The sequence below is a fragment of the Drosophila miranda genome (genome assembly GCF_003369915.1).
Source record: "Drosophila miranda strain MSH22 chromosome Y unlocalized genomic scaffold, D.miranda_PacBio2.1 Contig_Y1_pilon, whole genome shotgun sequence".
Taxonomy (NCBI): domain Eukaryota; kingdom Metazoa; phylum Arthropoda; class Insecta; order Diptera; family Drosophilidae; genus Drosophila; species Drosophila miranda.
The window spans coordinates 34,940,327-34,968,224 of NW_022881603.1; the positions used below are offsets into that span (position 1 = coordinate 34,940,327).

At 48.4% G+C, this 27,898-nt stretch overlaps 2 pseudogenes; one reads left to right on the forward strand and one right to left on the reverse strand.

Moving 5' to 3' along the window:
- The first annotated feature begins 11,282 nt into the window (after positions 1 to 11,282).
- On the forward strand, positions 11,283 to 12,746 carry LOC117191764 (annotated as a pseudogene).
- On the reverse strand, positions 12,534 to 14,455 carry LOC117191763 (annotated as a pseudogene).
- Between the last annotated feature and the right edge of the window lie 13,443 nt (positions 14,456 to 27,898).

A 27,898-nucleotide genomic window follows, 5' to 3' on the forward strand; every position in this document is an offset into this window, starting at 1 on the left:
AAACCCCGTCGGTTCTCGACTTTTTTGTTTATTATAACTAAAACAATGATGATTGATTTTCTATATATAGAGGATATGCCTTAAGTTGTTCATATATGTAACTACATATACATATATACGTAAATACATACATACTATGTACTTAAAGTCGCCGCTCAAATTGGCTCCCGATTGAAGATCGGTACCCAGGGAACACCACGAGGAGGCCATTATATATTAAATGGGGTCAAAATTTAATCTGACCTTTGAGTCGACTTGATATGACTTAATTTCAAGACTTTTAAGTAATTAAGTCACATCCATGTTCCCCGCCTAAAATTAAATCTGTTAGATACATATATGTACAAACATATAAATGAAAATAAACGAGGGGGAACGTTGTGAGTTGCTGCGGACACCGCAACTCTACAGTTATACCCGATACTAAGTCAGTATGGCTCTCCTCCGTCAGACGCCGCTAATATTAAACGACACGACAAAGAGTGCGTGCGAGAGAGACAGAAAATCAGTCTGAGCGTGACGTCGGGCGCTGCGTAGCCAGTGCAAATTGATTTGTTCCTTTTGGCTATAAAAATGATCCGATCTCACCCAGATTCAGCAATCTGATAGATATGGTCATTTTCTATGATTCTGCGTTTTTAGTTTTCTCGAATGTGCAATATTGTGGATGCAACAGATTTTCGTCCTTTGTGGGGGCGGAAGGGGGTGGGGCGAAATTCTGAGAAATACGTTTTATAGTGAGATCTAACAGAAGTGCGGATACCAAATTTGGTTACTCTAGCCTTAATAGTCTCTGAGATTTGTTGATGCCCCAGATTTTCGTCCTTTGCGGGGGCGGAAGGGACACGAAACGGCCAAGGTCCGATATCACAGGAGTGTGGATACCAAATTTGGTTGCTCTGGCTCTTATAGGTTCTGAGATCCTTGAACTCATATTTTGCAATTGGCAAAACCGACCATGAAACCTGTGTGTTAGAAAGAGACAGAGCGAGAAAGAATGAAATTGTTTTCTTGATTCTGGCTATAATAATTACACGATCTGGTCGAGATCTGACATTCTAAGACATATAGTCATCCTCTACGATTCTGCGTTTTTGGTTTTATCGTATCTTTAAAAATGTGGATGCCACAGATTTTCGTCCTTTGTGGGGGCGGAAGTGGGCGGGGCGAAGTTTTGAAATATTTTTGTAGCAGTGACATATCACAGAAGTCTGGATACAAAACATCGTTGCTCTAGCTCTTATAGTCTTTGAGCACTAGGCGCTGAAGGGGACGGACAGACGGACGGACGGACAGACGGACAAACGGACAGACGGACAGACAGACATGGCTCAATCGACTCGGCTATTGATGCTGATCAAGAATATATATACTTTATGGGGTCGGAAACGATTCCTTCTGGACGTTACACACATCCACTTTTACCACAAATCTAATATACCCCAATACTCAATTTGAGTATCGGGTATAAAAATAAGCAAAATATAATAAACTTATACAAGTTAAATTTTTATATTAATAAATTCAACGTATTGAGTTTTCTTGCGGACGAAGTCCGTGTTCTTTATTTGACGAATAATTAAAGACTACTTTTCAATATATTTTGAGGCCCTATTCTTACTGTGGGTTCGCGACCGCGGAATGTTGCAGCGATGCAACGACAGCAGTTCAGCCGTGGCGAGGTATTTCTCGGAATCCCTCGCCGTTGGCGGATATCGTCCAGACGCTGATCCAGCAGTTTTGGCGATCTGGAGCGGCTCGTGTCGGTTGCTGGTGTTTTGGCAACTTTGTCGTTAACTTACATACATTTTATAAAATGAAATAAAAAATCCTACTGCCGCCAAATTTTGAGCTTCTTCTCGTATGATTTTGCATTTTGATTCCCTATCATCCTATCTGTTAACCATTTACAATTTTTTCTAATTAAAATCAATACAAACTGATTGAGCAGATGATTTCGGTGTACAAAGCACGGATCGAAAAATTTAAACCAGTCTGCATATTTATCTATTTTTGACGTTAAAATTATACATTTTTGGACTATGCTTCTTTTTTTATACCCGATACTCAAAATGAGTATTGGGGTATATTAGATTTGTGGTAAAAGTGGATGTGTGTAACGTCCAAAAGGAATCGTTTCCGACCCAATAAAGTATATATATTCTTGATCAGCATCAATAGCCGAGTCGATTGAGCCATGTCTGTCTGTCCGTCTGTCCGTTTGTCCGTCTGTCCGTGTGTCCGTCCCCTTCAGCGCCTAGTGCTCAAAGACTATAAGAGCGAGAGCAACGATGTTTTGGATCCAGACTTCTGTGATATGTCACTGCTACAAAAATATTTCAAAACTTTGCCCCGCCCACTTCCGCCCCCACAAAGGGCGAAAATCTGTGGCATCCACAATTTCGACGATACGAGAAAACTAAAAACGCAGAATCATAGATAATGATCATATATATCAGATTGCTGAATCTGGATCAGATCAGATCATTTTTATAGCCAAAAGGAACAAATCAATTTGCACTGGCTACGCAGCACCCGACGTCACGCTCAGACTGATTTTCTGTCTCTCTCGCACGCACTCCTTGTCGTGTCGTTTAATATTAGCGGCGTCTGCCGGAGGAGAGCCATACTGACTTAGTATCGGGTATAACTGTAGAGTTGCGGTCTCCGCAGCAACTCACAACGTTCCCCCTCGTTTAAATTGAATTTGTGAGACTTTGTCTCGAAATGCCGATTAAATATATCAAAATAAAATATACGAATGTAATAAACTTTAATATTTATGTACATATGTATGTACATAAGATATTTTATAATTGAATTAGAAAATGTATGGGTATTGTCCGTGAGAGTATTCAAGGTGCGACCGGCATCTAAATTTTGCTTTGCGGATTCCCGACGGAAAGCGCGCGATTGACAATTGATTTGAAATACATATATGTAAAACCAATTCCATTTATATTTATGCATATTTATTTAAGTATATATATATTTTTTCTTATATTGTATATTTAGATACATCATTGTTTTAGTTATAATAAACAAAAAAGTCGAGAACCGACGGCGTTTGCATAATTTTTATAATTTATAATAAACCTGTTTAAAATAAGGAAATAAATTTGTAATTATATTATTGTAATATTTTATATTTTGTGGTATAAATCAAACAAATAACAGCTTTTATTTCATTTCCCGCGCCCTAGTGTACCATACCCCCACCCCCTGCCCATTCTTCATTTATTTTGTGGTGGTAGGTCAGTCCATCAAAAGACCCAAAACAAGAACCAAACTCAAATTTCAGTTCTAGCGGCCAGCAATACTAAACACACACACGCAAAGTACGTGAGAATGCATGTGCACCCATACACTAAAACATGCTGGTGGCAAAACAGAACCAGACCTGAGAGAGTTCAAAAAATCTGAAAAAGCATACAATCACATATTTTTGTCGAAACATATTGCGTGTGTACTAACACATGCAAAGATGTTCTCTCTGCGCTCTATCTCTCATGATGACGTCACTCTGGGGTACTGAACGCGCTAGCCAGTGTGTGACGCTTTCGTTGTATGAACTGGCCATCTATATACAGTATGGTTAGTGGTACTATCGACTGCCGATAGTGCGATATCATTAGGTTAGGTTAGGTTAGGTAGAGACGGCCGCCAAGCTCGCTCGGAGCCCAGCACACTTAGGCCGGTTTCGGCACGTTGTGATACCGCTTGGGATCATTCCCTCCCTGCAGATGAGACTTCATGTCAACAGTTGTCCCATCCAGATGCCCTGATAAAGTTGACGATCTTTCTGGGACATAGCGTGGACATCTCCGAGATGTCGTTCAGAAAGGCAGAGCCCAAGTGATGCAGCCTCCTTCTGCTGAGAGCTGGACAGGAACAGAACAGGTGTTCCACTGTTTCCTCCTCGTCCTCGTCTCTGCAGCTGCGGCAGAAATCATTGTATGGGGCACACAGCCTGTTTGCGTGGGTGCCTACTAGCCAGTGTCCTGCCTAGTTTGCAGAGCTCTGAGGTGCGCTTCTTATCTATGGTCGGCCATGTTTGCCGAGCTGTGCGACAACGTGGCCCTATTTGCCACTTGTTGTCTATTAGTCGCGTGTACTGCTCCTTTATGATGAGCTTGCAGGTGGCCATAGGCATACAAATATCCTCCTTATCTTGGAGAAGGGGGGTTGTAGTGCCAGATCTGGGCAGCTCGTCCTCTATGCAGTTGCCTTCGATATCCCGGTGGCCCGGGACCCATATAAGGCTGATAGGAAATTGCTGAGCCATCTCGTGAAGAGATCTGCGGCACTTCGCCACAGTAGCCGAGTTCGAGGAGATCGCGTTAAGTGATCTGATCGCAGCTTGGCTGTCGCTGTAGATGTTTAGATTGGTTGCCGTGGTGGTAACCGTGTGAAGACAGTACAGAGCCTCCCTGATTGCTGTAACTTCCGCTTGGAAGACGCTACAGTGATCCGGAAGCCTGAAAGATTGCCTTATGTTAAGTTGTTCAGAGTAGATTCCTCCTCCAACCCTGCCGTCCAGTTTTGAGCCATCCGTGAAGATGCTTATGGCCCCGTCTGGGCCGGGGAGTCCCTCGAGCCAATCGTCTCTATGAGGGATGATTATGCTGAATGGAGTCTCCGTGTGCTCAATTGGAACTTGATAGTCCGTTCTTGCTGGGACCATGTTGTTTTTATTTAGTATAGATGAGTGACCTATGTTCTGGGGTACCCATTGTTCAGAGTCAGCCATTTCTGCCCGCTCCTTTCCTGCAAAAGTCAAGGCTCTGAAGGCATAACATGGCGTTTAGCGCATCATTTGGTGTAGTTCGAAGAGCTCCACTGATGCAGAGGGCGGCTGTTCGCTGAACCTTGCCCAGCTGATTGGTGATTGTCCTTTTTGTTAGGGCAGGCCACCAGACAGTAACTCCGTAGAGTATTATAGGTCTGACTATTGCCAGATATATCCATCGGACTATGCTTGGGTTCATGCCCCACTTTAGGCCGATAGCTTTTTTGCAAGTATAGAGTGCTGTCGTTGCCTTCCTCACTCTATCCTTGACATTCAGGTTCCAGCTAAGCTTTTTGTCAATTACCAACCCTAAGTAACTGGCACTGTCGCTGAAGGAGAGCCTGTATCCGTTTATTGTTGGGGGGTTGAGGGGCGGGACCTTGTATTTTTTTGTGAATAACACGAGTTCCGTTTTCGATGGATTTAGTCCCAATCCGCGCGATTCTGTCCATTTGGACAATCGAGCAAGCTTTGCGGTCATTAGGTCGCATAGTGTTTGGGGGTATTTCCCCGCAAAGATAATTGCAATGTCATCCACGTATGCCACTACTTTACAGCCCCCCTCTTCCAGGTCGCATAGAATCTTATTGACTGCAATGTTCCATAGAAGAGGAGACAGAACTCCCCCTTGCGGGGTTCCTCTGTTGACATACCTTGACTGGGTGGACGATCGCATCGATGATGTCACCGTCCTGCGTATGAGCAATTGATCAGGGCTTCTGTAATGGAGCCCGGTGTGACGTTGTTGAAGGCTCCCTCGATATCGAGAAAAGCTATTAGTGAGTATTCTTTGAGATGCAGGGATTTTTCTACACTCGAGATCACTTCGTGAAGTGCCGTTTCCGTGGATTTTCCTTTCCGGTAGGCATGCTGCGCACTTGAGTACAGCTGGGGACTCTCAAAGGTTTTGAGTAGGAAAGACGATAAACTGATTGGTCTAAAGTCTTTCGGGGTTGAGTGTGAGGCTTTGCCTGCTTTAGGGATGAAAACTATCCTAGCCTTAAGCCACGCTTGCGGTATTGTACATAGCGCCAGTATCTTCCTGAAGATACTATGTAGCCAGTTGATGGCCGTCTCCCCGGCCTTCTGAAGTTGGGCCGGGATTACCTGGTCCGGGCCTGGCGATTTAAACGGGTTGAAGCTGTTTACTGCCCAACTTATGTTCCGTTTTGTAAGGATATGGTCCATCGATTCTACCGATCCCTCTCCTGGGAGGTGTGACGGCTCGGTGGATGTGCATCCGGGGAAATGCGTGTCGAGCAGAATGTTTAGGGACTCCTCACTAGAGTTGGTCCACGTGCCATCATTCTTTTTGAGGTAACCTACCGAGGGGGTAGTTTTTGAGAGAACTTTCCGGAGTCTTGCGGCCTCCGAAGTTTCCTCGATTTCGGAGCAATATTTTTGCCAGGAGGCTCTTTTAGCCTTCCTCGTTTCCTTTTTGTATAGTGCTAGACTGGTTTTATAGTCTGCCCAGTGAGTATCCTCCTTAGTTCTTGTGGCTCTATTGAATAGAGTCCTACAAGTTTTACGAAGGGTGTCTAGTTGCTTAGACCACCAGGGGGGTTTCTTCTTCCCCTTGGTCTGGTAGAAGGGCATGCTGCCTTGAAGGCTTTGTTGCACGCATCCGTAAACCTGTTCACAAGACGGTTTAGGTTGTCTTCAGTGTTCGGGCAGTTAGGGGCGTTAGGAGGGAGTAGCTCCTCCAGGGTTGTGTTATATTTTTCCCAGTTGGCTTTTCTGGGGTTGATATAGTCGGTTGGTTTGGGAATATCGAAGGATAATATCGTCTCGATATACCTGTGGTCCGAGAAGGAGTGGTCTCCTAGGACTCTCCAGCTCTTGATTGTGTCCAGCAGTTTGCTTGACACTAGCGTGAGGTCAATGACCTCCTGCCGATTTTTAATTATAAATGTGGGGTCGTTACCCCGATTGCATATGAATAAATTTGAGTTCAGGATGAAGCTGAACAGTGACTCACCCCTTACATTCGTGTCCGTGCTCCCCCATTGGGTTTGGTGGGCGTTGGCATCGCAACCTAGTCTTTGTCCGTCCTTTCGCTGTCGCTGGCTATTTTGCGAACAAGGTCGTTCGGAGGATCATCCTCCTCGTGGGCCATATAGGACGCCACCAGCCTGAGATGATTCCCTTTTAGTTCTAGGCTTACCGCCGTGTTATCGCCATCGCTATAATTATGGAGCAGAAAGATATTTAGGTGCTTTCTAGCAAGTATGCAGGTACGGATTTTACCTTCATTTTGGGATACAATGATCTTGTATTCCCTCGTCCCCAATCCACAGACCTTGCCTCCTACCACCCAAGGCTCCTGGATCAGGACTACGTCGGCTCCGCTTGCGTCTAGGCGGAGTATGAGAGCAGCCGATGCTGCTTTACAGTGGTGGAGATTTATTTGAAGGATCCTTAGGACCATCTTCAAGATTCTCCACCACCGTGATGTCCGCGTCCGAGTCATCTGAGACTCTCTCTCGGCACATTGACTCAAAGTCGAGCATCAGCTCTGTCTCTGAGGAGAAGCCTTCCTGGTCTGGCTCCAGCTCGTCGTCAGGCGCTTCGAGCTCCGCAGCGACATCCTGCACGTCTGGGTTGACGACAGGAAGCCCCGCGGCCGCCGCGTCCGATTTGTACACCTTGATGGTGACCGAGCTGAAGCCGAAGTTTAGCTCTCCTTTTGCTGCCTCTATCGGGGCCAGCGACTCTTTATTGAGAACGAGCACTGCCTGGTTAGTCGGCCCTTGTGTCGTCTCAACCTTGGCTACCTTCCAATCTGAGGTTGGTAGTCCCGGGTTGCATCTCTGCAGCATCTTGAGGATGCGTTCTGGCTCCTTAAAGGTAGCCGGCACCCAAATTCTGGCCCTCGGTCTGCTGGGCACCTCGCTCCAGTCGACTGCGACGAGTTTCGCCCCAGCATAGACCTCGCCGACCTGCGCTACCGCCGCTTTATAAAGCTTTACAGAGCGCTCGTCTTCGCAGGCAATTATCTTAACATTGCCCTGGAACCACCCGATGTCCTTGCAGACTGGCGGAGGTCCAGGGTCTTTGTCAAGGAGTTCGAAGCAGCGGTCGGCCAGTGCCGCTTCCACCCACTTCCACTGACTCCTTGGGATTCTACCCTCTGCGCTGCCTCTGTCGAGGACACCAATTAGCGTCCTCTCCTTGGCAATCTGCGCAAAGGAGACATTTGGCAGCACTCTGGAGCGCTTTGCTACCGGTCCCGGTGTCTCCTGCGAGCGCTGCCTCTTGGCTTGGGGAGCCACCTTTTTCTGTTCCAAGGTGAACTCCGGGAGCACGGCCGAAGCCCATTCCACCTTCTTCAGCCAGTCGGCTGATGGGCTGGCTTCACTGCTGGCGTGTTGCCGACGGAGTATGTGCCCTGCACTAATCTTTTCGGCATATGTGTAGCGTCTGGCTTGGGCGCTTGTCGACGGCAAGTCAACCCCCTCCGCTTTACCAGAAGGTCGGGCAGCCGCAATATTGCTTAGCTTTCCTTCCAAGGTGTCAGCTTCGGGAGTTACCTTGCCACCCACACCGGATTCGGGATGGGACCCCCTCGGGTTCGCACAGGCACCTTCCACCTTGCAGTTATTCCCTACTATAGAGCCGGTTGGGCCAGGCCTTTGGGCCGCTGCCTTTCCGAGCTTGGGATTGCTCCCAGTTGGCATTTGGGGAGCGCCGCACTCATTTGTTTTTATACCCGATACTCAAAATGAGTATTGGGTATATTAGATTTGTGGTAAAAGTGGATGTGTGTAACGTCCAGAAGGAATCGTTTCCGACCCCATAAAGTATATATATTCTTGATCAGCATCAATAGCCGAGTCGATTGAGCCCTGTCTGTCTGTCCGTCCGTCCGTCTGTCCGTCTGTCCGTCCCCTTCAGCGCCTAGTGCTCAAAGACTATAAGAGCTAGAGCAGCGATGTTTTGGATCCAGACTTCTGTGATATGTCACTGCTACAAAAATATTTCAAAACTTCACCCCGCCCACTTCCGCCCCCACAAAGGACGAAAATCTGTGGCATCCACAATTTTAAAGATATGAGAAATTGTAGAGAATGACCAAATCTTTAAGACTGCGGAATCTGAATTGGATCGTATTATTATTATAGCCAGCATCAAGAAAACAATTTCATTTTTTCTCGCCCTGTCTCTCTCTAACACACACGTAGCATAGGCGGCTTTGCTTAGAGTAAAACATTAGCGCCTAGATCTCAGAGACTACAAAAGCTAGAGCAACCAAATTTGGTATCCACACTCCTAATATATCGGACCGAGACGAGTTTGTTTCAAAATTTCGCCACACCCCCTTCCGCCCCCGCAAAGGACGAAAATTTGGGGATATTTAAAAATCTCAGAGACTATTAAGGCTAGAGTAACCAAATTTGGTATCCGCACTCCTGTTAGATCTTACTATAAAACGTGTATCTCAAAATTTCGCGCCACCCCCTTCCGCCCACACAAAGAACGAAAATCTGTTGCATCCACAATATTACACATTCGAGAAAACTAAAAACGCAGAATCATAGATAATGACCATATCTATCAGATTGCTGAATCTGGATCAGATCAGATCATTTTTATAGCCAATAGGAACAAATCAATTTTCAGTGGCTACGCAGCGCCCGACGTCACGCTCAGACTGATTTTCTGTCCCTCTCGCACGCACTCTTTGTCGTGTCGTTTAATATTAGCGGCGTCTGCCGGAGGAAAGCCATACTTACTTAGTATCGGGTATAACCGTAGAGTTGCGGTGTCCGCAGCAACTCACAACGTTCCCCCTCGTTTTGTTTGTTTTTATACCCAAAACTCAAAATGAGTACTGGGGTATATTAGATTTGTGGTAAAAGTGGATGTGTGTAACGTCCAGAAGGAATCGTTTCCGACCCCATAAAGTATATATATTCTTGATCAGCATCAATAGCCGAGCCGATTGAGCCCTGTCTGTCTGTCCGTCTGTCCGTCCGTCCGTCCGTCCGTCCGTCCGTCCGTCCGTCCGTCCCCTTCAGCTCAAAGACTATAAGAGCTAGAGCAACGATGTTTTGGATCCAGCCTTCTGTGATATGTCACTGCTACAAAAATATTTCAAAACTTCGCCCCGCCCACTTCCGCCCCCACAAAGGACGAAAATCTGTGGCATCTACATTTTTAAAGATACGATAAAACCAAAAACGCAGAATCGTAGAGGATGACTATATGTTCTAGAGTGTAAAATCTCAACTAGATCGTATAATTATTATAGCCAGAATCAAGAAAACAATTTCATTCTTTCTCGCTCTGTCTCTGTCGAACACACAGGTTTCATAGTCGGTTTTGCCAATTGCAAAATATGAGTTCAAGGATCTCAGAACCTATAAGAGCCAGAGCAACCAAATTTGGTATCCACACTCCTGTGATATCGGACCTTGACCGTTTCGTGTCCAAATTTCGCCACACCCCCTTCCGCCCCGCAAAGGACGAAAATCTGGGGCATCCACAAATCTCAGAGACTATTAAGGCTAGAGTAACCAAATTTGGTATCCGCACTTCTGTTAGATTTCACTACAAAACGTAAATCTCCGAATTTCGCCCCACCCCCTTCCGCCCCCACAAAGGACGAAAATCTGTTGCATCCACAATATGGCAAATTCGAGAAAACTAAAAAGGCAGAATCATAGATAATGACCATACCTATCAGATTGCTGAATCTGGATCAGATCGGATCATTTTTGTAGCCAAAAGGAACAAATCAATTTGCAGTGGCTACGCAGCCCCCGACGTCACGCTCAGACTGATTATCTGTCTCTCTCGCACGCACTCTTTGTCGTGTCGTTTAATATTAGCGGCGTCTGCCGGAGGGGAGCCATACTGACTTAGTATCGGGTATAACTGTAGAGTTGCGGTGTCCGCAGCAACTTACAACGTTCCACGTTTTTAGTTTTCTCGAATCTGCTATATTGTGGATGCAACAGATTTTCGTCCTTTGTGTGGGCGGAAGGGGGTGGGGTGAAATTTTGAGATACATGTTTTATAGTAAGATCTAACAGGAGTGCGGATACCAAATTTGGTTACTCTAGCCTTAATAGTCTCTGAGATTTTTGAATATCCCCAGATTTTCGTCCTTTGCGTGAGCGGAAGGGAGTGTGGCGAAATTTTGAAACAAACTCGTCTCGGTCCGATATATTAGGAGTGTGGATACCAAATTTGGTTGCTCTAGCTTTTGTAGTCTCTGAGATCTAGGCGCTAATGTTTTACTCTAAGCAAAGCCGCCTATGCTACGTGTGTGTTAGAGAGAGACAGGGCGAGAAAAAATGAAATTGTTTTGAGACATGGCTCAATCGACTCGGCTATTGATGCTGATCAAGAATATATATACTTTATGGGGTCGGAAACGATTCCTTCTGGACGTTACACACATCCATTTTCACCAGAAATCTAATATACCCCAATACTCATTTTGAGTATCGGGTATAAAAACTATCGATGCTGCCACCCTATAATAATTATAAAAATTCCATCACCGAGCACAATCGAAGCCTCTCTTTTTTGACCAACAAATTCAAATTTTATCATAATTTTCCAAAAACAGTCGGAAACATTCCAGTAAGTTCACAGTTTGTTTTACTTCATTCTAGTTGTTCTTTCTAGTTGCTTACATCGTTCTTTTACACAGCCATCACACAAATAGTTTGCTACAACATTGATATTAATTTTGTTAAAAATTATCCCCATCGGAAGGCGTTCGTTAATTCATTACAATGGCACCCACACCACCAAAATCGAATCCGTCGTTACCGGCGGTGGTGTGCAAAAGTCCGCGGGCGGAGCTATCATTCACAATTCAGTTGCTGTCGGGAAGGGCCGTGGTGATGGTGGAGTGCCCGGGGTATGACACGGAGCTGTTCATACCGCAGATTGTCAAAGACCGGATCACCCTCCAAAACATTATGCTGAATAGACGGTGCTGCAGTGAGTCCAGCTTGACCACATACCCGACCGTTCAACCTGTGAGCTCTTCAACTTCACTTTCTGCCAACAAAACCGTTGAGCTGACAACAGAACCAGCGCGTTGCCAAGCAATTCCAACTTCACTTTCTATTCGTCGAGTCCGCGCTGCCGACAAAACCGTTGAGCTGACACCAGAGCCCGCGCGTTGCCAAGCAATTCCATTTGAATCCGAGATACAGGACGTATCTCTTCATGTGAACCAGTCCTATTCGAACTCCAGCTTAGAATCCCATCCTCCGCTTCTGCCGCCTGAAGTTTTGAGCATCACAGACGCGAGGATGAGTGTGTCGAGCACACCCAACTCTAATTTGAACGCAAGCCCACCTCTGAGAAGCTCAATACGGGTGAAGCCGCCGGAGCGCACTTACGCGCGTCGTAAGACCGACAATATCGGCAAAGCCAAGCCGCCGACGAAATGGTCGCCGGTGAGCCCTACGACCTGCAAAATGCTATCAGCTCGCCTGTTGTGCAAAAGGAAATCATCCAAAGGCAGGTCACTGCCAAGACAAAAAAACAGTTTGATGCGCTGAAAGGCACGGCCTTCGATCTGCTGACAACGTCCGCCCAAGGGAACATAGCCGAAGAGTTGGTCCAACAGTTTCAGGAGGCCTGCATGGATAGGCGTTCCTCCACAGTGCCCAACTACATAGAGCTGTCCGCCAGCCCTCAGCTGCAACTAGACCACGAGGTGAAGGCTTTGCTGGCAAGACAAAAGCGTTTAGATCGGGTAAATAAAAAGCCAATGAAATGGATGAAGCGCACGTGAGTTATTGCCGCTGATTTCTCTACGTTTTCAAAATTTACTGTTCGCCCTTCAAGTCAATTGCAATATGTCTTAGGGTGTAGCAGCGTATTAAATGTCCCTTTCATGAAAAAACATTCTTTTTAGTCCTACTTAGTCGTAGTTAGCCCTACTATATGTACAAATCTACCTAAAGATAATAAATTTAAATAATTATAATTTTGTACGATAAAACGTAATTGTAATTGGGAACCCAAGACGCGGACCAGAGGCCTCTAAGAGCTGCGATGTTGTGTACGACCTCCTCCTATCATAAAGAATAATCATTAGATCCATTAAACGACAGAATACGATCACTTACCTGCATCAGATTGAAGCACATGGCAATCACGGCCATTCCCAGCAATAGATATACGGCACAGAGAATAAAGCTGACCTCAACTTTGTCTCTATCGGCGGTTTTATTTGTATTCGTGATGATCTTACCACCCGGTCGCCTGGCACCAAATCACCAAATCCAATACTGCTGAGCGAGATTAAGCAAAAGTAACTGCCATCCAAGTTGTTCCAGTCCTCCCAGCGACCGAAGAGCAAGGCACCCCACAGAATGTACCTGAAAGAGAAGGAATGCAGCGTGTTTAAGGGATCTGTGTGTGGCAGCATTTTAAGAAGTCTGCAGCTCTTACCCGACCATGACAAAAATGCAGACTGTCAGAGGGACAGTTATCTCATCCGTGCTGCCGCGTATCTCTCGCTCAATATCCGAATCGGATCCGCTGTACGCCACATCCACGATGCTGGAGCTGTGATAAGAGCTCTTCGTGTAGTCGGTGCTACTGCTGCTGTTGCTGTTGGTGGTAGAGCTGCTGCTGGAGTAGCTACTGCTTCCGCCGCCACTCTCCATGTGGTGCATTTGGAGCTGAAATTATATGTGTGATGATATCCCACTTGATGAGAGATGCTCTCACTCACCGCCCGCGCAAGATGTCGCATCTTTCGTCTCTCCCGTATTATCCGGCGCTTGGCCACTCCAGGACATATTCGGCACAGGCAGACCTTGGAGTAAATCCACTTGAAGGACTTGGCCAGCACATCGCCAATGTTTGAGAGGTAGAGCAGGAACAAAGGCATCCCGATTATCGTATACAGAATGGTCGCCAGCTTACCCCACTCGGAGTGGGGTGTTATGTTACCATATCCGATCGTTGTGATGACGGTCAGCGAATAGATAAAGGCTCCCGAGAAGCTCCATTGCTCCACATCGGTCCCTTCAGTTGCTTCTTAACAATCGCCCGCTGGTACTCCAGAAGTACGTCATTGACACTAAAAGCGTAGAATAGTCTAGTTTAGTTTATGATTTGCTCAGTTGTTAGCTATATGTCAGCGTTTCCTGTAGGCCTTGTGGTCGAAGAAACTAATGTTTTCGGCCGTCAACTCCCAGATGCGCGTGAGGCACTCCCCGCTGACATTGCGCTCGATGAACCTATTCGGCTTCTCCGACCTGAGTCGCTCGTATTCGAAGATTTCGATGGCCTGGAATATAAAGGCGCCGCCAATCGTGTAGAAGGTGACTAGCAGTATGATGCCCACATTGCTGAACATGAAGGCCGTGAAGTGGCGGCAGTGATCCTTGAATCGTTGAAATGCTGGCTTCTCCTTCCTGCGTTCCACTGTCGTTTGCTTGGACATGCTTCGAGCCGAGTGTCCTGCGCCAGCCCCCATTGGCATTGGGCGTTTGGGGAGACGATGGGACCGCAGTAGAGCTGTAAATATACGATATGAGGGCTTGAGTGACGCCCCAAAGGATTTCCTGCACACCTATCGCTAAATATATCCGTGATTACTCGCAGTTTAGCCCAAACACACAAAGTGGTAAATAAACAAAACGCTGGCTATATTATCAAAGTGCTTAGCCTTAGCGGCCATAAATCTTTCCGAGCAATGGACGGATTCGGAACGTACGAATGAGTGTTCATGTGTGTGCCCGTACGAGTATGCTGCCTTGCCTGTACGAGTAGGTGTTTTATTTTTATAGTCTAGTCTGGGATTATCGTGCAATATACGATCTGCAACGCATACTCGTAAAGATCTAGATACATTGTTTTAGTGCTGTCCGGACAGAGTTTGGATACCATTTTGCACCTACTCGTAGTTTACGAGTACATATGTATGTACATGCTATGCTACATAGAATTTCCAGGCGATCAGAGATTCCATTCCATTCCGCATTGCGTAGTGAATTCATGCGTGTGAATATGCGTGCGGATTAATCAAGAGAAAATATTCATATAAATAGTAATAATTAAGCTGGCAACTACTGAATGAATGAAAGAAGGGTAGCTGTGCTTCAAATGAAACGGAGATTCTTGTAATTTTTTATCTATTAGAATGTGAAATTTTGGTTCCATGCACTCGCTGTTTCCACTGTTTTCCTCAGTAAGTAGCGCCCCGGCGGAGTGAGCGAGTCGAAACAGCTCTAATATTTGTCGTTAGATAGAAAAAGAATGAAGGAATAAATTGTACAAGTCACAACATTGTACATATGCTGGGTACCAGGTGTGTGTTGCGGGAAGTGCTTTTGCTTGTAATGGATTGTTGCTGATGTTGTAATCGCCCTTAAAATCAGCAGGCGAACAAAAAAATGTAGATAGCAGAATGAACGAGGCGGAACTTTGTGAGTTGCTGCGGACACCGCAACTCTACAGTTATACCCGATACTAAGTGAGTATGGCTCTCTTCCGGCAGACGCCGCTAATAATAAACGACACGACAAAGAGTGCGTGCGAGAGAGACAGAAAATCAGTCTGAGCGTGACGTCGGGCGCTGCGTAGCCAGTGCAAATTGATTTGTTCCTTTTGGCTATAAAAATGATCCGATCTCACCCAGATTCAGCAATCTGATAGATATGGTCATTTTCTATGATTCTGCGTTTTTAGTTTTCTCGAATCTGCAATATTGTGGATGCAACAGATTTTCGTCCTTTGTGGGGGCGGAAGGGGGCGGGGCGAAATTCGGAGATATACGTTTTATAGTGAGATCTAACAGAAGTGCGGATACCAAATTTGGTGACTATATGTTCTAAATTGTAAAATCTCAACCAGATCGTATAATTATTATAGCCAGAATCAAAAAAACAATTTTATTCTTTCTCGCTCTGTCTCTCTCTAACATACAGGTTTCATGGGCGGTTTTGCCAATTGCAAAATATGAGTTCAAGGATCTCAGAACCTATAAGAGCCAGAGCAACAAAATTTGGTATCCACACTCCTGTGATATCGGAACTTGACCGTTTCGTGTCCAAATTTTGCCACACCCCCTTCCGCCCCCGCAAAGGACGAAAATCTGGGGCATCCACAAATCTCAGAGACTATTAAGGCTAGAGTAAGATCTGGATCAGACCAGATCATTTTTATAGCCAAAGGAAACAAATCAATTTGCAGTGGCCACGCAGCGCGTGACGTCACGCTCAGACTGATTTTCTGTCTCTCTCGCACGCACTCTTTGTCGTGTCGTTTAATATTAGCGGCGTCTGCCGGAGGGGAGCCATACTGACTTAGTATCGGGTATAACTGTAGAGTTGCGGTGTCCGCAGCAACTCACAACGTTCCCCCTCGTTTTCTTCTTGGCATGGCAAATTAAATGCTGAAAATTAATTGTGCAAGTCTGCTGTCTGAAGGATCTGCATCGTGACTCAGCCTGTGTCTAATGAGCCCCCGAACAGACAGATGATTGACAGATGGAACGTAATACTAAAAGAAGTCGGAACTGTACGGAAAAGTAAAAATAGGGAAATTCCGCTCAGCGGTAGTCCTTACATTTCAGTTTCCCACAGAAAAGCGGTTTCCATAAGTGTTTTCCAAACAATTCCAGATGCCCATGACGCATTTTAGTGCTTAACTAAGGCCAAGAAAAAGTGGAAAGAGCCACTTCCAAGAAATAAATATATGTAGGAAACAATAAAATTGCTGATCGGAGTAGGGGCTTAATCGACTACAATGCATCCATTTCCTTGATATAGCATCAAATTTATATCGATTGTTTTGATCTTCCACCAGTCCAATATACCCATGACCCATGGGGCAGAGATAAAAAACAGGCCAGCCCAGAACTACAATACATTAATTAGCGAGCAGTTTCCGCCGTCTTCAGCTTTGATCTTTATTTGCGGCTAATCTATGGATTTTTGGGTAAGCAGACCCCAGCATAAATGTCTTGAAAGGCTATTCAAAGAGCAATTATAATTAAAATATCTACGCAATGCAGAACAGATATTTTGTGCAATAGAAACTGACTTTACGGCCTGATGGCCATCCAAAAATATCGCGGAAAAACTCGTCAAGATTGCCATTTAATTGCCGACTACAAACCGGACCGGACTGCACTCCGCCGCACTCTTCACTGCCCGGGACCCGATCGTCCTAATTGAGCTGTACCTCCCCTGTATCTTCTCCTCTGAGATCATCTTAATCATTGTACGAATATCAAGAACATGTCTTTTCCCAGTGTTTTTATACCAGATACTCAAAATAAGTATTGGGGTATATTAGATTTGTGGTAAAAGTAGATGTGTGCAACGTCCAGATGGAATCGTTTCCGACCCCATAAAGTATATATATTCTTGATCAGCATCAATAGCCGAGTCGATTGAGCCCTGTCTGTCTGTACGTCTGTCCGTCCGTCCGTCTGTCCGTCCCCTTCAGCGCCTAGTGCTCAAAGACTATAAGAGCTAGAGCAACGATGTTTTGGATCCAGACTTCTGTGATATGTCACTGCTACAAAAATATTTCAAAACTTCGCCCCGCCCACTTCCGCCCCCACAAAGGACGAAACCAAAAACGCAGAATCATAGAGGAAATCTCAACCAGATCGTATAATTATTATAGCCAGAATCAAAAAAACAATTTTATTCTTTCTCGCTCTGTCTCTCTCTAACATACAGGTTTCATGGGCGGTTTTGCCAATTGCAAAATATGAGTTCAAGGATCTCAGAACCTATAAGAGCCAGAGCAACCAAATTTGGTATCCACACTCCTGTGATATCGGACCTTGACCGTTTCGTGTCCAAATTTCGCCACACCCCCTTCCGCCCCCGCAAAGGACGAAAATCTGGGGCATCCACAAATCTCAGAGACTATTAAGGCTAGAGTAACCAAATTTGGTATCCGCACTTCTGTTAGATCTCACTATAAAACGTATATCTCCGAATTTCGCCCCACCCCCTTCCGCCCCCACAAATGACGAAAATCTGTTGCATCCACAATATTGCACATTCGAGAAAACTAAAAACGCAGAATCATAGAATATGACCATATCTATCAGATTGCTGAATCTGGGTCAGATCGGATCATTTTTGTAGCCAAAAGCAAGAAATCAATTTGCAGTGGCCACGCAGCGCCCGACGGCACGCTCAGACTGATTTTCTGTCTCTCTCGCACGCACTCTTTGTCGTGTCGTTTAATCTTAGCGGCGTCTGCCGGAGGAGAGCCATACTGACTTAGTATCGGGTATAAATGTAGAGTTGCGGTCTCCGCAGCAACTCACAACGTTCCCCCTTCGTTAAGTCTGTGTTTGAATTCGGAATCTCTTTTAGTCACGAGTACGAACACAATATGTTTTCGCTGTAAATAATGCAAACATCGATTGAAAATTGGTTTTCATTAAGTAGATATATATTTTTTCTTATATTATATATGTATATACATCATTGTTTTAGTTATAAAAACAAAAAAGTCGAGAACCGACGGCGTTTGCATAATTTTTATAATTTATAATAAACCTGTTTAAAATAAGGAAATAAATGTGTAATTATATTATTGTAATATTTTATATTTTGTGGTATAAATCAAACAAATAACAGCTTTTGTTTCATTTCCCGCGCCCTAGTGTACCATACCCCCACCCCCTGCCCATCAAAAGACCCAAAACAAGAACCAAACTCAAATTTCAGTTCTAGCGGCCAGCAATACTAAACACACACACGCAAAGTACGTGAGAATGCATGTGCACCCATACACTAAAACATGCTGGTGGCAAAACAGAACCAGACCTGAGAGAGTTCAAAAAATCTGAAAAAGCATACAATCACATATTTTTGTCGAAACATATTGCGTGTGTACTAACACATGCAAAGATGTTCTCTCTGCGCTCTCTCTCTCATGATGACGTCACTCTGGGGTACTGAACGCGCTAGCCAGTGTGTGACGCTTTCGTTGTATGAACTGGCCATCTATATACTGTATGGTTAGTGGTACTATCGACTGCCGATAGTGCGATATCATCAACTATCGATATGTTTTCATTACATTTATATTTAATTTATAGGTGATAATTTAATTAAAACAGAAAATACGAGTAGGATAGTACAAACTAGTCATAGAGTCCTAGTATTGCACTGCACCAGACGTTTTTCTGAGATAAAACCATATAAAAAAAACTATCGATGTTGTAGCACTATAATAATTATAAAAATTCCATCACCGAGCACAATCGAAGCCTCTCTTTTTTGACCAACAAGTTCAAATTTTATCATAATTTTCCAAAAACAGTCGGAAACATTCCAGTAAGTTCACAGTTTGTTTTACTTCATTCTAGTTGTTCTTTCTAGTTGCTTACATCGTTCTTATACACAGCCATCACACAAATAGTTTGCTACAACATTGATATTAATTTTGGTAAAAATTATCTCCATCGGAAGGCGTACGTTAATTCATTACAATGGCACCCACACCACCAAAATCGAATCCGTCGTTGCCGGCGGTGGTGAGCAAAAGTCCGCGGGCGGAGCTATCATTCACAATTCAGTTGCTGTCGGGAAGGGCCGTGGTGATGGTGGAGTGCCCGGGGTATGACACGGAGCTGTTCATACCGCAGATTGTCAAAGACCGGATCACCCTCCAAAACATTATGCTGTATACCCGACCGTTCAACCTGTGAGCAGTCCGCCGGTGCGAGCACCGAAGAGGATGATTTCGTCTACACTACCACCACCTCTGGCAAGGAGCACTTCAACTTCACTTTCTGCCAACAAAACCGTTGAGCTGACACCAGAACCAGCGCGTTGCCAAGCAATTCCAACTTCACTTTATATTCGTCGAATCCGCGCTGCCGACAAAACCGTTGAGCTGACACCAGAGCCAGCGCGTTGCCAAGCAATTCCATTCGAATCCGAGATACAGGACGTATCTCTTCATGTGAACCAGTCCTATTCGAACTCCAGCTTAGAATCCCATCCTCCGCTTCTGCCGCCTGAAGTTTTGAGCATCACAGACGCGAGGATGAGTGTGTCGAGCACACCCAACTCTAATTTGAACGCAAGCCCACCTCTGAGAAGCTCAATACGGGTGAAGCCGTCGGAGCGCACTTACGCGCGTCGTAAGACCGACAATATCGGCAAAGCCAAGCCGCCGACGAAATGGTCACGGCCACGAGGCGTGGGTGAAGCCGTGCTTGGGAGCTGCAGAGACGTGCGTTGGGGGTCATGTGTGGCGGGAGACGGGGGTTGGGGCAGGGATCGGGAAGGTGTGGGAGAGGGGAGCCCAGCCTAGCAGATGCCGCATGATCCACGACTCACATCTGCGTCGCCGGGTCCTTCGGGCGAGGGTGTAGGAGAGGGAACCCAGCTTTGCGAATGCCGCGTGAATCCACGACTCACATCCAGCATCGCCGGGTCCCCAGGGGAGAAAGGTATAGGAGAGGGAAAACCCAGCTTGGTGAATGCCGCATGAATCCACGACTCACATCCACTTCGCCGGGCCTCCCGGGAAAAGGGAAGAGAGGGGGAGGGGGGGTGAGTGACTCCTAAGGGCGAATGTTCTGAGACAGAGATTGGTTGAGGTTGGTGTCTTTATTGTTTTCGGATCATTTCCCTACTTAAAATCCCGCGCCTGCAGCGGGGAAATAAACGCCAAAAAAAATATCATAAACAACATGTGGGCATAGATATGTAAAGAAACTGCGGGAATGTTCTGCTTATACCTGCCTACTGCACCGATCTATCCCCGCCAGAGCTCACATACGTGAGGTGGCTCACCCTTGTGTCCCTTCTTTGGGTCCTGTTCTCCCACGGCGGGTCCTCGTCACTTCGGTGGCTTCCTTTGCACACCGCGTGGGTGCGGTCACAGCTGGTTTTATTCACCGCGTGAGGGCGAACACGGCTTATTGCGTACACGGCGCGGTCACGGCTAGTTTATCACATCTCTTTTGGCTTCCGCCGCACAACCGGTCTGGCTCAGCCCTCGGAGATCACTCTCGAGCTTGGCTCGCGCTGGACCGTGCCAGGCCTCGGCTTTTCTTTTTCGCAGCTTCTCTGCCGCTTCGCTGCTGCGCCGCCTTCGGCTGCGTGGGTGTATGGCTGCGTGGGTGTATTGCCTGCTTCGCCGTCGGCTCTTTTCCTCGGCTGCGTGGGCGTAAGACCGATCGGCGGCTTCTCTGCCGCTTCGCTCTCTTTCATGTTGTCTCTTTTCGTCTGCGTATAGCCGTTCTCTTCCTTGCGTTGGCTGCGTGGGCGTAAGAGCGAATCTCTTTCGTGTTGGTTCTCTTCGCCTTCGTATAGCCGTGGTGTGCGTCTCCCTTCGCTGCGTGGCCGTAGTGTGCGTCTCTCTTACGTGTTGGTTCTCTTAGTTCTAATAAGTAACGAGGGGGAACGTTGTGAGTTGCTGCGTACACCGCAGCTCTACAGTTATACCCGATACTAAGTCAGTATGGCTCTCCTGCGGCAGACGCCGCTAATATTGAAACACACGACAAAGAGTGCGTGCGAGAGAGACAGAAAATTAGTCTGAGCGTGACGTCGGGCGCTGCGTGGCCACTGCAAATTGATTTCTTGCTTTTGGCTACAAAAATGATCCGATCTGATCCAGATTCAGCAATCTGATAGATATAGTTATTATCTATGATTCTGCGTTTTTAGTTTTCTCGAATGTGCAATATTGTGGATGCAACAGATTTTCGTTCTTTGTGGGGGCGGAAGGAGGTGGGGCGAGATTCTGAGATATACGTTTTATAGTGAGATCTAACGGAAGTGCGGATACCAAATTTGGTTACTCTAGCCTTAATAGTCTCTGAGATTTGTGGATGCCCCAGATTTTCGTCCTTTGCGGGGCGGAAGGGGGTGTGGCGAAATTTGGACACGAAACGGTCAAGGTCCGATATCACAGGAGTGTGGATACCAAATTTGGTTGCTCTGGCTCTTATAGGTTCTGAGATCCTTGAACTCATATTTTGCAATTGGCAAAGCCGACCATGAAACCTGTGTTAGAGAGAGACAGAGCGAGAAAGAATGAAATTGTTTTCTTGATTCTGGCTATAATAATTATACGATCTGGTTGAGATTTTACACTCTAGAACATATAGTCATCTTCTACGATTCTGCGTTTTTGGTTTTATCGTATCTTTAAAAATGTGGATGCCACAGATTTTCGTCCTTTGTGGGGGCGGAAGTGGGCGGGGCAAAGTTTTGAAATATTTTTGTAGCAGTGACATATCACAGATGTCTGGATCCAAAACATCGTTGCTCTAGCTTTTATAGTCTTTGAGCACTAGGCGCTGAAGGGGACGGACGGACGGACGGACGGACGGACGGACGGACGGACGGACGGACGGACGGACGGACGGACGGACGGACGGACGGACAGACAGACAGGGCTCAATCGACTCGGCTATTGATGCTGATCAAGAATATATATACTTTATGGGGTCGGAAACGATTCCTTCTGGACGTTACACACATCCACTTTTACCACAAATCTAATATACCCCAATACTCATTTTGAGTATCGGGTATAAAAAGGCCTACTGTTTTCGGGTTTCTTAGCCTATTTCTTACTTTAATGGGTGAAAATAAGGATTCATTGTTGCTTGTCTTGGTAATACTAATAATAATAGAAGTAATAAAATCGGATAATAGTGATAATGAACTGAGATAATAATGAAATTAGATAACAAGCCGTCGGGGAGGTCCCTTCAGGGATGGTGTCGTAGTCAGTGTTGTGGAGGCTTATGCCTTCACACTCCCTTCCTACTTCGGGGTGGGGCGCGGTGAAATGCGCACCAAATTTCCGCTGATGCATCCGCGGAAGCGTTGGCCGTGGTGGTGTTCTAGGCTGCGGATCCGGCTGCGCCCGTGACGCGCCGTGTTTGCCTGAGCGCTGGCGCCTTCCAGCAGGCTTTGCGGGATGCGGCGGTCAGGCGTGCTTACTGGGGCGATTGGCCATTCCTGCTCCTCCTGCTGCGCGTTTAGCTCGGGCATCTCCTCGAACGCTGTGAGCAGTCCGCCCGCCTCTGCCTCTTCCAAGCCCAATCACAGGTCGCTGTCCTCCTTTGGTTGGCTCGGGTTTCCTGGTTCGGCCTCTCGGGCCGTGCAGCTCGTCGGTTGCGGGTTCGGGGCATTGTGGTCGGTGGGAACTGGCGATAGCCACTTCATTGGTGCGTGGTCCAGCGGCTGCCAATCGGGATTCTCCCCTCTTTCCGGGGCTGCCGCCTCCTCCTGCGCGTCCCACTCCTGCAGTCTGGCGTGCCACCCGTCGTCCCAGCTGGTGTCCGGGATCGGGCCGTTTGGGTTCTCCTGTTGATGGTCCATGCTGCGTGGTGTTGCCCGGTTCTGCTTGCGGGGTCGGGGAGTGGTGTCTTGCTTGTGGTTGGCTGGTCGTGGACCGTGGTTGCCTTGAGCTGGGCGGCGACGCACTCCTAGGATGCCCCTCCGTGCCATCCTCTGCCTCTAGAGGCTGTGCGTCGCTCGAGGACATTACGGCAGCGCACTACCATAAGTGGCCCTCATGAACTCGCAGTTTTCCTGGTGCTGGGGTCGTCATCGTTGTCTTCGTTGTCTTCGCTGGTGAATGTGTGCTCGTTGTCGTGGTAGGCCTTGAGGTCGGCTAGTCCGGCCGTTCGTCGTTGTCTTCCTGGATGCTTCTGGAGTCGTGGTGGGAGAAATAAATTTTACTACTTTGTAAGGCCCCTCATATTTGGGAGCCAGTTTGGCAGCGAAGTTGTCCGCCGCTTTGGACAGGTGATGTTGGCGTAGCATCACGAGCGTCCCGATCGTGGGTCTCCATTCGCGTCGAAGTAGGTTGTAGTTCCTGCTCTGCGTCTGTGATGCCTGCTGGGTATTTTCCTGTACGATGGCGAAGATTTCCTTGTGTCGCTTGGCCTTGTCGGTTGGGATCTCTGTCACTTCGCCTAGTCCTGGGGTCGCCTCTTCGTACAAGGCTCCAGGCAACCGAGGTTCCCGGCCGAGTACGATGAATGCTGGGCTGAAGCCTGTGGTGTCCGATGTGCTGCTGTTGATGGCTAGGCTGAGTTCGGGCAGCAGCTCGTCCCATGTCCGCTGGTCTCCATCGATGTACTGGGCGATCATGGTTTTGATCGTCCTGTTGGCTCGTTCCGTGGGGTTTTGTTGTGGGGTATAGGGCTTGCTGCCACGGCGATAGGTCCTCCAGTTCCAGGGCGGTAATGGTGGCCAAGATCGCGTTCTCGTAGTCATCCGAGTCGGCTGGGCGAAACGGGTTGCGTTCCCGAGCTATCTCGGCGTCGGCTAATGGCTCCAGTTGGTAGTCCGTCGTCGGGGTTTCTGTGATCTCGTCCTGTGGTATCGGGGTTCGTGGCTTACGTGATGTCTGTCGTGTTGGGTTACTACGTGGTGACTCCCGGTTCGATGAGCTGGCCCTGGATTGATCCAGTGGAGCCGTAGCTGTCTCTGCCCAAGTCCCTTGCTTCCTGCTGTGTCCTGTTGGTGACTCCTGGTTCGATGAGCTGGCCCTGGATTGATCCAGTGGAGCCGTAGCTGTCTCTGCCCAAGTCCTTTGTTTCCTGCTGTGTCCTGTTGGTGACTCCTGGTTCGACGAGCTGGCCCTGGAGTGATCCAGTGGAGCCGTAGCTGTCTCTGCCCAAGTCCCTTGCTTCCTGCTGTGTCCTGTTGGTGACTCCTGGTTCGATGAGCTGGCCCTGGATTGATCCAGTGGAGCCGTAGCTGTCTCTGCCCAAGTCCCTTGCTTCCTGCTGTGTCCTGTTGGTGACTCCTGGTTCGACGAGCTGGCCCTGGATTGATCCAGTGGAGCCGCAGCTGTCTCTGCCCAAGTCCCTTGCTTCCTGCTGTGTCCTGTTGGTGACTCCTGGCTCGATGAGCTGGCCCTGGATTGATCCAGTGGAGCCGTAGCTGTCTCTGCCCAAGTCCTTTGTTTCCTGCTGTGTCCTGTTGGTGACTCCTGGTTCGACGAGCTGGCCCTGGAGTGATCCAGTGGAGCCGTAGCTGTCTCTGCCCAAGTCCTTTGTTTCCTGCTGTGTCCTGTTGGTGACTCCTGGTTCGACGAGCTGGCCCTGGATTGATCCAGTGGAGCCGTAGCTGTCTCTGCCAAAGTCTTCGTTTTGTTGCGTTTTCCTGTTGGTGTCGGGGTTCGTGCTGGGGAACTGGCCATGGTTGGTTCCATCGGTGTCGCAGTTCTTTCCGTCGTAGCTTTCTTCGTGTCCTGTTGTGGTGGCGTAGTCCTGGGGTTGTGTCTTGATCTTGTCTGGTAGGGCTTTGCTGTCACTGCGGTTGGATGGTTCGTGGTTGGCTGTGGGGTGTTGGTCTGCGGCTGGTCTCGGATGGCAGTGGAGTCCGCAAACGTGACAGACCGTGGGCGTGGCTGGGCGGTGCATGATGGTATCGTCCCGGCGGGTTTCTGCTGCAACTTCAGCTGTAGATATGCCCGTCCGCAGTGGATCCTTGCGCGGATGCCACAGAGGAAGTCGAGCCCCAAGATGAAGTCGTCTAATACCGTGGGGAGTATAAGAAGAGATACCTGTGTTTCTTGCTGATCCAGGCGCACTGTGACTGCTATCGCTTGGTTGATCTCCTTCCTGGTTCCGTCTGCCAGGCGGATCCTGGTCCTCACCTCTCGCCTGTTCTCGGTCGTCTCTATCTCCTTCGCCAGCCGCTCACTGATGAAGGATCGTGTGGCTCCAGTGTCGAGGGTGGCCGCAAATGCTCTCCCATTGATGTCCACCAGGGCAGCGATCCTTCCTCCGGTCATTCTTAATGGGTGGTTTTCTCCTGTTCCTGGGTGCGCGCCTCCGTCCATGTCCCAGTTGGGCGGAGACCCGACCCGTTTCCCGACGCTGGTTTCCGGCAGCAGTTGATGGGCCGGACCCCGGCCACATTCCCAACAGAACAGCTTCTGTCGGTTTGTGCACCCACCACTGAAATGGCCGTTTTCCCCGCAGTTCCGGCAGGCTCGTTGTACATCGATCGCCTGCTCTTGCTCCTGGCCGATTCCTCGGTTGGCGATCTCGGTTTTCCCGGGTGTCTCGTGTGTGTTGCCTCGTTGTGGGTTGGTTCCACTGCCGGTATCGGCGGCACGGGGTCGATGGTTCTGCGTGGTCCCGATGCTGCGGAGTGCGTCTCGGTCCCGTGCGGTTTCGTAGGCCGAGACGAGCTGGGTCAATTCTGTGAGTGATCGGAAATCTTGTCTGCGCGTGTACATTTGATACTCCGGACGGAGATTTTCGTAGATCCGCTCGAGTTCCTGTTCCCGAGTATACTGGGCTCGTTGCATCATCAGACGCAACTCGATAAGGTAATCCCGGAAGGATTCCTTGGGCTTCTGTTCCCGACTTCGTATGGTGTCTTCCAGCCGCTGGAAGTATCTGGGGGGCAGGAAGAATTCTAGGAATTCTTTCCGAAAGTCTGTCCAATTCTGTCCCTGCATCTGAAAAGTTCGGAACCATCCTTCGGCCTTACCTGTAAGGAGACCGGAGATGGCTCGCGGCAACTGCTCTGGGCTCCCGCCTTATGATTCCACTCGCTCCTCGAGCCTTTCGATGAACGCTAGTGGGTCCGCGTTGCCGTCGAAAGTAAATCCCCATTTCCGGAGTTTGTCCGCCAGTAACGAGTACGAGATCTCACCCCCTCCGGGGCGTGAGACCCGATGTCCCTGAGGAAGACGTGGATGTTCTCCTTCCGTGGTTGTCTGGTGGCTAGGCGTGGCCAGGGGTCCAGCGGTAGTGGGTACTGGCGCGTGGTTCTTGCTGGACGCCTCTGGTCTGGTTCCTTGGAGTGGTCCTTGGGCAGCTCGTTGTGGTTGCTCGTCCTGGGCGGCCGGTGTCTCGGTTGCTGACTCGCGGTATCCGTGGGTGGATCCTTGGCTCGTGCTGGGCAGCTCGGGTACACTTAATCGCAGTTTTGGTCCCTCCTTGCTGTCTTCCATCTTCGTCCGGCTCTCTGGCCCGGGTGACGTGGCTGGACTCCGGTGGTCCCTGGGGCTCGGTATGTTCCCAAAGTGCGTAGCCAATTCATCCAGCCTTGCCTGCACGGCTTCGGGGTGCCCAGGGCGTGCGATGAATGCGGTGATCCGGCTCCGTAGATCCTCCACCGTCTAGGTTTCTCCTAGTCCAAACTCCTTAGCCAGGCTCTGCAGCTCGTCCTTCCTGCGGGACGCTATCCAGCGGATGTTCATCCTGATCCTGTTCCACTAATAATGGCACCGGTGTGAGTCGTTATCAGCACGGTACTGGGTCAGGGCTCCTATACTAGGATACGCGGCACTGGGTGGAGAGTCCTGTTCGAAGGACACGCGGCACGGTACTGGATCGGGGATCCTATACTAGGATACACGGCACTGGGGTGGGGGGATCCTGTCGAAGGATACGTGGCGAGGTACTGGATCGGTGATCCTATGCTGGGATACACGGCACTGGGGTGAGGGATCCTGTTCGAAGGGCACGCGGCACGGTACTAGATCGGTGATCCTGTACTAGGATACACAGCACTGGGTTGGATGATCCTGTCGAAGGATACGTGGCGCGGTACAGGGAAAGGTTCTGTCTGACTGCTCGGTGGTAACTGTGTGACTGCTCGGTAACAACTACCTGACTGCTCGGTAATGACTGTCTGACTGCTCGGTAACAACTGTCCTGACCGGTGTCCCTGCTCCGCCTTATATTGGCCGTGGCCATGGCTTTGTGGCCGAGGGCTCCTCTGCCATGTAGCTGCTCCTCTGCGATCGCCGGCTGTCCCTCGCTGCTCCGTTGTTCTACCGCTGCTTCGCTGCTTGGCTGCTCTGTCACTCCTTGGCTGCTCTGTCACTGTCTCGCTGCTCTGTCACTGCCTCGCTGCTCTGTCACTGTTTGGCTGCTCTGTCACTGTCTCGCTGCTCTGTCACTGCCTGGCTGCTCTGTCACTGTCTCGTTGCTCTGTCACTGCCTGGCTGCTCGTTCACTGTCTCGCTGCTCTGTCACTGCCTCGCTGCTCTGTCGCTGCGCCTTCTCCGCTCTGCCGCTGCCACGTTGCTCTGTCGCTGCTGCTTCTCCTCTCTGCCGCTGCCTCCTTGCTCTATCACTGCTGCTTTGCTGCTCTGCCGCTGCGCCGCTGCTGCTGCTTTGCTACTCTGTCGCTGGTG